The sequence below is a fragment of the Gobio gobio genome (assembly GCF_949357685.1).
Source record: "Gobio gobio genome assembly, chromosome: 12".
NCBI classification, from domain to species: Eukaryota; Metazoa; Chordata; class Actinopteri; order Cypriniformes; family Gobionidae; genus Gobio; species Gobio gobio.
In genome coordinates, this window is record NC_137105.1 from 35,041,219 (window position 1) to 35,053,308 (window position 12,090).

Here is a 12,090-nt window from a genome sequence, read left to right on the forward strand (position 1 = left end):
CAGCTGGGAAAAAATCATTAAATCAAATCTTTATCAACACAGAATCCCCTCAATAACATGAAATATTAAAAGCTATAGCTAGCTCATAACTTGCCATAGTTCCATAGTTGTGTAATCAACTAAAATTGTGTCCTAATTTGGTTCAATTTTACTAATAAATGACATAGACTTAATGAACTTGACCTCAGAGCAATGATGAATGCATGATAATTTTTCTGTGTCAGCTTCACCAATGAATGAAGTCATTTATATAGAACTTTACAATAGGGATGCACAATATTATCGGCACGACCTCGGAATCGGCCAATAAACGCTTAAAATATAAAAACCGGCATCGGCAGATATGAAAAAATAATGCCGATTTGCCTTGCCGATATGATAACATGTTGATATGAGCCTGCAATAACTCATGTGTGGAAGGACTGCTATAGCGATAAGGTCATGTCAGCAGTGTGGTCATTCTTGAAGTGAAAACAAGCAAAAACAAGCAAATACATTGCATGTATGGTGATTTATATTGACAGTTTTTAAATGCTGCCTTGAATTTGTGACTCAACGCAGGATTGCCAGGTTTTCACAACAAAACTAGCCCGTCCTAGTGCCCGCCAGGTACAATGTTATATATAGCCTATTTAGTGGGGGCGCTGTTGTTATAGTAATAAAATGAATAGTAGAATACTCAAATAAATAGAAGTTACTTCTTTTTCTGAATAAATAAAGCAGTAATGATGTCTAAACACAAGCATGACACTTGTACATTAAATACTTTTATATATAGTTTATTAATCTGTAGTAAAATTTTATGAAATGGATGATGAAAAATAATCTAAGGAGCACTAAAATAATTTTATATTTTTTTTATTTTAAGCTAAAGACAGCATCAACTGATGCCATGCCACCCCCACTTCATGTGCACAAAGATTAAATCCAAAAATACAATATTTTGGTTACAACTGCATCTGTCTGGGATGAAAAATCACTGACTTTATTGTTATTTTAGAGAAAATATACTATTATTATAAAAATAACTTTATTAACATTTATTTATCTTTAACAAGTATCCTTTTAGTAAGGAGACCTCAGAAATCTGAAGCCAGAATGAAAAAAAAAGAATGTTTTTGCTCAAAATGGTGGTTTCACCACCATTCAAGGGAAAAAATAAACATATATCGGTATCGGCATCGGCCAAAATGAGTTGAAAAATATCGTAGCAATGGGTTTTTTTTAATGAGGTTAAAAGATTGATATAAGGCCGTGGTTATCACTAGCTCAAGATATTTTCACATTTTATTTTATGACAAAAATTACTGTCAGGATTTTCAGTTATTTGTTTGTTAAGTTGAATGGACTTTTAGTTTGCTTCTCTTTGTGTCCTGTTGTCTCTTTTCCGACTATCATTAGTTACTATGGTGATTGATGTGATCATTACACCTGTTAGTCATTTAGTTCATTATCTGTGTATATTTAAGTTCCTTGTTTCCCTAACTTCAGAGTCAGTTATTGTTTGTGCTTGTGCAAGACACGCTGGTATGCTGCCATTGTCTCTGTGGATTATCAGTGTTTATTTTGTTATCTTAAATACTTTTGTTTTGGAAATTCAGAATCTTCTTCATCGTTGAACCTAATTGATTGTGACAGAATAACCAACCTCAATATGGAAATGACAGCTCAGATCACTGCCTTGGCCCGAAGTGGCCTTCATTTTCTGGATCATACTCTTTATTTCTGCCGTCTTGCCAAAAAATCTCACCTTGACAACAAGACACTTAAAGGGATAGTTCACCCAAAAATGAAATTTACCCCATGATTTACTCACCCTCAAGCCATCCTATGTGTATATGACATTCTTCTTTCAGTCGAATACAATCAGAGATATATAAAAAAAATGTCCTGGGTAATTCAAGCTTTTATAATGGCAGTGAATGGGAGCTCAAAATTTGAAGCCCAAAAAAGTGCATCCATCCATTATAAAAATAATCCACATGGCTCCAGGGAGTTATTAAAGGCCTTCTGAAGTGAGTATATTTAAAACATTTTTTTAAAGTAAAATATGCTTCCGCCAGACAGCCTTCCGTATTCAACTTACAAAGAAAGTGTAACGCGTCTCGCAGTTCAAAACGTGTCTGCTATGTCCAACATCATATGTTGCGTCAGTTATGCTTTTTTTGTACGTAATTTGAGTCTCTTACGCACTAATCGCGACTGCCGGCCCCAGTGGGTTAACCTCCCTGGGGCTTATTTCAGAAAGGAGGTTAAGTGAAAACTCTGAGTATGTTAATCCTGAAATTAGGTAAACGTCTCGGGTTATGACTATAACCCTTTTTCCCCGAGAAGGGAACGAGACACTGCGTCATCGTTACAACACTTTGGGGGAATGCCCCTAGCGTAAAGCATCTGAAGAATTAATTCAATCAGCCCAATCCTGATTGGTGTTGTGTGATGACGTAGTATGTGACGACATACCCGGAAGATACAAAGAGACGTCTGAACACAACAGAGATAGCGTTCTTGCGATGAAGCGAGTGCTCTGTCTGATTGGGTGGACACGAGGCGCAGTCGTTCCCTTCTCGGGGAACAAGGGTTATAGTCATAACCCGAGACGTTCCCCTTCAAGGATCAGGGTACGTTCCATATGACGAGGGAACGAAGGCATCTGCGCGTTACCCTGATCATACAGAATGGATTTCTCCTCAAGGAAAGCCCCTTGGTTCACTTCCGTATCAGGACATGGTGGCCGCGGAGGTCCGGGAGAAAGTTCCTCAGAGCCTTGGAGACCGCCAGTATTTTCAGGCAGTTGATGTGCCAGGAAGAATGCCGGGTCTCCCACAGACCTCTCGCAAAGCGGCCGTCCATGACCACGTCCCAACCAGTGAGGGAGGCATCAGTTGAAACGGTTTTCCGGCAACATGATGCTCCCAGCACTGGCCCCCGGGACAGGAACCAAGTTCTCTTCCATATGACGAGGAAACAAAGGCATCTGCGCGTTACCCTGATCATACAGAATGGTTTTCCCCTCAAGGAAAACCCCCCTGGTTCCCAGCCACCACTGTAGGGGTCTCATGCAGCATACCAAAATAAATTATTTTGGACGCAGCTGCCACAAGTCCCAGCAGTCCTAAACTGCTACACAGTGATGCTGCGGACTAGCTTCATTTTGGAGACTATCGCCCATATGGACTCGATACGAGCGGGGGACAATTGTGCCCACAACGTAGAGAATCCTATACGGCTCCCAGGAACACGGTTCTCTGAGAAGGCGTCAACACGCTACTGCATGTAGAGTGTCAACCCCAAGCACTGAGAGCAGCCAAGGACGACATCTTAATGCCGAACTGCTGCTACTCGCGAGGAAAAAAGCCAGGCCGAATGGAGGAACCCGATAATGAAACGCTTCGCCCCCGAAAGCGAACCTCAGGAATCCCCCATGGCACAGAAGGATGGATACATGGAAGTATGCGTCCTCTTTAGATCCACCGTGACAGACCAGTCCTCAGATCTGAATCTCCTCAGAGAACGATCCAAGTACCTCCGATCTAAAGTTGGACGCAACTGGCCATCCTTCTTAGGAACTATGAAGTACCGGCTGTAGAACCTGTACTCCCTGACTGGTGGAGGAATACATTCCAAAAGACTCCTTAACCAACAGGGAGTGTACTTCCTGTTCCATAACCTGCACCTGCTCTGGGCCGACCACAGTCCAGACCACCCCGTTGAACTTCAAGGGAGGGGAACTGAACTGCGGCCTGTAACCCCGTTCTACAGTACGCAGGGCCCATGCAGATATATTCGGAGGCATAACCATGCGCCGAGATAATCTGCTAAGGGAACCAGCCTCTTCGAGGCCGGCCTCGGGTGTCAACATCAGTATCACATGCGTTCTCACCGTGTCACGTTGTATCACTTTAATAGCAGACCCGAACCTACGCGCCGCCTCGGCAACGCGAGATTGAATCTTGCATTAGGAAAATGGCGAGCCTCGATACGGAGACCGTCTAATTCCTTAGAATCAGACAGCTCACGCATCGGGTCCTCCACCCAAGAAGCCGCAGGGCAGGCTTCCACACGGGGAAGGAGAACAATGGAACTGTCACAGGGAAGGAGAAGATGCCTCAGCACTCTCAGGTTCCCTTGACAGACCCATCTGCGAGTCCATGATTGATCAACCGTGCTGCCTCAACAGGCACGGGACCAGCCACAGAGTTCGCGAGCCCTGAGAAATGCTTGTGAAAACAACGTTGGTAGACAACAACACCAAATGAGACTGACAACACAGAGCGCTAACGCTGAAGAGCAAAAAGCTATCTCTGTTGTGTTCAGACGTCTCTTTGTATCTTCCGGGTATGCCGTCACATACTACGTTATCACGCAACACCAATCAGGATTGGGCTGATTTAATTCATTCTTCAGATGCTTAACGCTTGGGGTGTTCCCCCAAAGTGTCGTCAATATGACGCAGTTCGAGTTCCCTCGAAGGGGAACTCTGGGTTTTCTGTTTCAGAATGGGAGGTATGTCAAACCCAGAAAGCAGGGTAAGTCAAGCCAGTTTCTGAAAGAGAGGGAACCACGGTAACTTACTCTGTGTTCCTAACCTGGTCTTGAGCAGGTTTTCTTTGGTAAACCGAGTCTCTTTCGGTCTCCTCATTTTTAAAGCATCAGTGGTGTTTAAATACTTAATTCGTTCACGCTGCAATGCTTTTCTTACTGAGTATTTTTGTCACAAATATCTAAAAATTATAATTTAAATCTAAATCTAAAGCAAGCATATTTTACTTAAAACAAGTTAAATGATCTGCTAGTGAGGTAAGAAAAATAATCCTAATGCAAACGGAAACAAAAATATTTTTCTTACCCCACTGGCACATAATTTGGCAGATAAAATGGCATGTGCTTTTATACAGGATCTAGACGTTCACTTGATAAACCTCTAGAAGTAACCTAATAATTAGAATTTATTTGTTAAATAAACACACATTATTCACAATTTATATGGTCATCTTTATTTCCTACAAATACTTTATTTTTTGTCCTGTTGGATGTTATTATTATTCCTCCATCTCCTCTCCATCTGTCAGTGGTGCTGGTGTTTTGTGAGCCTCTGCCCCCTTGCTGTTGGCTGAGTAGAAGTCAAATTTTAATTTCATTACCCTAATTAATAAATGTAACCGGTGGGATCAGAGAACATTTAATTATGTGAAAAGAGCATTAGACTATGTGAGGAAAGCTGCTGCACATTGAAATACACTGCATTATATATTTTTTACCCTTAAATGCATATTCGGGTCTTTAGCGACCCGGATCTATATCTAACATGGATAGATCTCTACCTGTCGTGATAATATATAAAACTCCTGATATTAGAGTAATAATTACAGATGAATAAAATAAAACATATTTTGTTACCTTTTGGAGCTTGGAAGGTTTCAGTTTGAGCAGATGTTTTATCTGTCATCACTGTCCTTGTCAGAGCTCATTTACATTCAGCATCTGGCTCATATTTGCGATCTCACTCATATTCTCAAAAATAATTTTCAACATCTTCAAAATAAATATTTTGATCACTGATAGCTTCCTTCACCAGATCCATCATCAAGTGACAGTGACAGTAATATTTGAATGTGTTCAGTGCTCTGCAGTAAATCGCTGAGCCATTTCAAGTTTTGCAGATTATAATTATTATTTTTAATAATTATTATTTTTAGATTCGTTTTTTGGTAACTATGAGTGAAAAGTCACTTCATCATTGTGTATCAGACATTGCCACCTTGTGGAATAAAGCTGAACTGCACTTATTTCGTCATTATAGATTAATTTATTATTGTGCAGAAAACAAATACGTACAATACTACACACCTTGGGTCGTTTTATATATATATATATATATATATATATATATATATATATATATATATATATATATATATATATATATATATATATATATATATATATATATAATATATAATTTTATATAATATATTTTATTTTTATTTTTATATTGTTTATAAGGTTGATGTCCAACTTTAAAAAATGAATGAGGAGGAGGGTAGTGAATGACGTCTCGTGTCGCTAAAGACTCGCATTTAAGGGTTAATATGTCCATTTTTAACCTTAACCTTTTATGCTTAAAGCTTTATCTGATTTAATTTTTTATACTTAGTTTTTAGCTACATGAAAATTAAACTTAACTAAACTAATTAAAAACTTAACTAAACTTAGAATTAAACTTACATATTGACCTGGAAGTATGCGGACGCCTTTTGTCAGGTGCTGTTGCCATGGTGAATCATAATTTTGGAGCTCTGTTGATCATGGTTTTTCATGGTCCTCATTCCCTATGTTAGTCCACTAATATAGTTCACTTGAAGGAGTGAATGAAAATAAGTGTGTGAAGTCGGACAGCCGTTGAGTGTACATCGGTTGTGCACTCGTTATTTCGGTGCAATGTGGGATTGAATGAGTGCACTCAATGTCCACTATGGTTTCGGACACCACTAATGCCCTATTTGAGGGTATGGGGCGATTTTGGATTCAGAAACAGTGCTTAATAATATAGAGAATAACTCCCTTTAAAGTTGACTTTGTACTTTGCTTTGTGATCTTGCAGACCTTATTCATGCTCAAACAGCAAAGTTAAATACATTTAAAAATGTAAAAAAGCATAATATGTCCTCTTTAAAGTATGCAAATAGTAATTTAGCACTGGTCAGGTTTTTTTTCTCTCTCTCAATGTGAGGAAGTTGAGAAAGCTTAGCAGTATCATGAGAAAAATGAACATTCTAAGAATTGTTAATGTCAATCTTAGTTTTTGACTAAGCCAATCAGTTTTTTACTTAGCTGGCAAGATACCATCATTTTTTAAGGGTTCTGAACTGAATCTGACTCTTGCACTTGTAAAGAGTGAATGAGTATAGGAAGACAACGTTATCAATGAGGGCCATCAAATTGGAGGGTTTGCGGATGCTTGGAGTGGTTAGACATGAGATTGCATTCAGATGGCAGCCTCCAATCAGTGCACTAATTTGCATGAGCAATGTGTCATTTCTGATGCCATTTCACAGATGTTTTAACAGATTATGAGTGTAGGAAGAAAAGGAATTTTACTGCGGCATCCTGAGGTATCGTACACAACATCTGTGTTTTTGAAGCAATATATTCTAATAAATAGCAGGGAAGAGACATTTACTCTTCAGAGTTTTTGACTAGATATCATTAGACACAGGTGGGATAAAATGCCCCCACTCTGAGAAAGCAATTTAAAAAAATCAGAGTACAAGCATGTTTTAGCTTAAAATTAAAAAGACAAGCCAAATTACCGATAGATAAATATGAATATTATTAATGAACCATTTTGAAAATCAACCAAAACAAAATATTGGGGGCATTTTACCCCAAGTGGCTGGGGGCGTTTCACCCCACAGACTACACTGTTAGACATTTCTGTAATTTGTACAGTTATTTACTATATATCACCCAGTATAATACTGTAAATTCTCTTTACAGTAAATAACTGTAATTCCTGTTGCATCATGGGTATTTTCTATGACCTCAAAGACCAAATACAGTGATTTCCTGTATTTTTAAAAAATAAAAGTATAATACTGTATTTACCACAACGGCCTATTTGGCACAATTGGGATCGACAGGATTTGCTTTAGATTTATATTAGGAACCATCAGTGCAGCGTTGAAAGTTTTACCCGAGGAGAGAGCTCACGGTTCCAGAGAACATATGAGCTGTGTCCGGACACCCTGCGAAGATTTTTTCATCCCCCGTGAGAACGGCAAACAAGCAAGGTAAGTGTGATTTGTACTAGCCGCGGTTGTCTGCACCCCAATTTTAGCTTGTCAGCATTGGTGCTAAAAACTGAGGTAAACCTAACGTTTTATGAATTTATTGAATTAGATTAGGAACCGGTGCAGCGTTGTAAGTTTTGCCCGAGGAGAGAGCTCACAGTCCGGACAACATACTTTACATAACGTTAGGTTATCATTTTCTTAAACTTTGCTGCTAACAACTGAGGCAAACCTAACGTTTTATTTAAAAAAAATGAGTTTATTGAATTAGATTAGGAACCAGTGCAGCCAGCGTCGTGTGTAACGTTACTGCCCGAGGAGAGAGCTCACAGCCCGGACAACATACTTTACATAACGTTAGGTTATCATTTGCTTAAACTTTGGTACTAAAACTGAGGTAACATAAACCTAACGTTTTATTTTTAAAAAGACTTAACGTTAGTGAGTTTATTGAATTAGATTAGGAACCAGTGCAGCCAGCGTTGTAAGTTTTGCCCGAGGAGAGAGCTCACGGCCCGGACAACATACTTTACATAACGTTAGGTTATCATTTGCTTCAGCTTTGGTACTAAAACTGAGGTAACATAAACCTAACGTTTTATTTTTAAAAAGACTTAACGTTAGTGAGTTTATAGAATTAACTTTATAAATACAATGAAGATTTTGTTTATCGAGCATATTAAGCGTACATTAGGACGACGTTAGTTAGTAAATTAGCGTTGGCCACTAGTTGCAAAAATAATGTCTTAACAAGCAAAGTTTACATTTGGATTGACATTATTTATTTTACATTTTAGATAAGAATACCAGGAGCCTGCCTGTGCTGTGCGACACTGGAACTCGGTAAGTAACGTTACTCTTTGTTTCTCCACATATTACTGATAATTCAAAGTTTTTCTTGTATGTTTTAGTCGGGTCTGTTTAAAGGGTAACTAAACCCAGAAAATTATTTAGTTTTTCCACCTCTTTTTAGCGGTAACTAGCCAAGTACCATGTTTTTTTTTTTCATAAATTATATTATACTAAAATAATCCAGGACTGACAGATTATAATTTTATTTTCTGGAATTTAAGCAGTCCTGGACAATTTTTGGATGATTTTGGCAGATGAAATATAATTTATGAAAAAAAAAACATGGCAAAACTTTAGAATAATGTTGCTCAAGTGCAAACCTGAATACATTTCTGAACACAAAAGAAGATGAAGAATGTTTGTAACCTAACAGATTGAGGCACCATTCACTTCTATAGTAATTTTTTCCTACTATGGAAGTGAATGGTGCCTCAAAATTGTCTGGTTACAAACATTCTTTAAAAGGTTTAGAACAACAGGGTGAGTAAATGACAGAATTTACTTCTTTTTTTTTTTGGTGAACTATCTGTTTAATGACGGACCATTATTCTAAAGTGTTTCCAAAAACATTTAAAGCAAAGGCACTAAGGGTGATGAAATTTAAAATATCTTTATTCTCTTAATTTTCTCTTGCTTTAAGTTTTTTTCGTGAGGAAAAACCCAGAGGAGGGAACAAGATGCACCACCAAAACCGGAGTGAGTCGGAAGACCGGGGAAGTTGTGAACAGGAAGACAACTGTAATCAACAACAGAGTGTCATCCTTCCTTCGCCACCTAATGGAGTTTGAATGGAAAAACTTGGACTAGGTGAGACACTTTTTTAATAGGATATGTAATGTACACAGACACTTACGCTGCATTCACACAGGGCGTCATGCCGGTTAGAAATGTTGTCTGACTTGAGACAGTGCCGACGCCACGTGACAGTGACGTATGGCATCAAAGTACCGCGAGAGCGATTCGAGAGCAGCCGCTAATACAGCCGGTGCAGTTTCTCCAGAGCGACTGCACGGACTTTGATGATGACACAGCTGTTCCACGATTGGCCAGATTCTCCGCATGACAGCGATCACATGTGTTTCGTGTTTATTCTAAAACCTTCAGTTCCTCTAATGCGCACAAATCTGTTTTTTTATAACAGTTAAACCTCTTTTCATGTAGTTGCGACATTATATTGTCATGTTTATCAAAATAAAACAGATGAAAAACGTAGACCCCCACTTCATTGATAGTTTAGGCTTGTATGTTAACTTTATTCTTGTACAAACACACGCTGTATTAAGCAGTGCATAAAGTATTACATGACAAAAAATGTCTCTGAAACATCTGTGTATTGACAAATATTGCATTTATTTCACTTCAGCTGATAAAGTGTGCAAACACAGCGAGAGCGTCACTGCGGGAAGCAGAAAGTGTTCGACTTCACGTCTCCGTTTGCAGCTCCTCCCCGCCTGCACGCGGCTACTCTCGCCGATTGGTTGCATCCGGCCACAGCTGATGTCGAACACACCTTTCAACTTCTGCCGCTTGCAACGTGAGTAAAGCGACGCGCGCGATGGAACCGACAATTCAGTTCAGCAACGCATGACGTCACCCATTCAAAGTAAATGAGAAGCGTTAACGCCGGTGCCCCGTGTGAATGTAGCATTAAGTTTGAGGATACCTTACTAAAACTAATGCAGTATACATGTAATCCATCCTGCAATAAAAGGTTACATTGTTGTTTTTGATTAAATAGTTTGTGAAATCATGTTGAGGTGATTCAGTAATATTACTTTTTTGGAGCATGTAGTTTGTGCTGCTGCTACTATTATGTACTGACAGTTTTCTTTAGTTTTTTACTCAATATCAATTTTGTTAAGCTAAATAACAGAGACACCTCTCTAATATGCAATCAGGTTCAGCATAACTACAAAGTACATTCTTCAAAATATTCATAACATTGAATCACCAGATAAAACAAAAACTGAACATTTCATTTCACATCTTCATGAAGGCATTGCAGGACTGGATTAGACTAGACAGCATACGTTTAGCTAGGTGTACCTCAAAGTGTTAACTGTCTATAAAATAGTATTTTACCATTATGATGAATTGTAATGGGATTAATATTCTTTATTAAATTCCAACAGTGTAAAAAGTTTGTGTATACTCAATTTGTATGACTAACTTCATATCATTCTTATCTAGAGGGACTTATTGCCATAATGGAGCAGAATCCTGGTTCCTGTTTGAAATCATCCAATGTGGAAGATGGCACAGATCGGTACAGACATGAAACTTGTGTTTGTGTTGTGTTGTAATAACTTGTTTCAGAATTAATTTGCTCTTTGTTTATATTTTATTCATGTATATGTGTATTTTGCACCAAAGTTACAGTATTCTTCAACCAACTATTTACAGTATTCTACCAACTATTTTCTGCAGAGTTTTTAAAATTGTAGCTCAAACAGTGTGTGGCACTAGCAAGGTCATGGGTTCAATTCCCAGGGAAAGCAAGAACTGACAAAATGTAAAATGTGTATCTTGAATGCAATGCAAGTCGTCTGCCAAATGCATAAATGTAAATTAAGTGATATTGAATGCACTCTGATTACTTTTATACATGATTTTCTGAAAAGATTTGATTCGAGGATGTTTTAAAGTGAACTTTTTCCACACATTTACATGTTTAAGTTAAAGCACTTAAAATGTTTTAAATAAAGAATTGTATATTTCATAATAATTGTCTGTTTGGATTACTTCTGTAGGATAGATTAATGTATAAGAATTAATGTAATTCAGTAAGTATTAATGATTGAATAGGATTAGGATTAATGCACTGTTAACCAAGGTTTACAGTAACGGTACTGTATTACAAAATTACAGTAACATGTAGTTACTGTAAACTGAAATGCGGTTATTGTACTGTAAATCTCAAATACAGTAACTTACTGGCAACAGTGTTGCCAGTAAGTTACTGTAAAATCTCTTATAAATGTCTAACAGTGTAGGTTTAAAAAAAAAGTTATGTCATTCTGAAAATATAACAATATTTTCCTTAAATAACAAGTTCTCACTAACTACAGTGAGACTAACTACTCTTCCCATATCATATAACATCACAGTTCTGCAAAAAACTGTGATGTTCTGCAAAACAATAAGCTTTCAAACACTTTTTGTTCAGATCTTTTTAAATTCTCAGCCAACCGAATGGGCTAGTGACAGGCAGCACACGTGGCACGACTCGTGTTTGTCATTGGTCTTGTATTTTGTTTTATTTACACAACTGACCACAGGTCATAAACCTGATATAAGAAATAAACAGTTACAAATATATCAATTGAATATATAATGCAAAATAAACAAACATGAAGTAGTTACAATAAAATAACTAGATCTATTTCTGTGGTAAATAAGAATACACTATCATATAATCCCCTATAGAGACTATAGAGTCTCACAG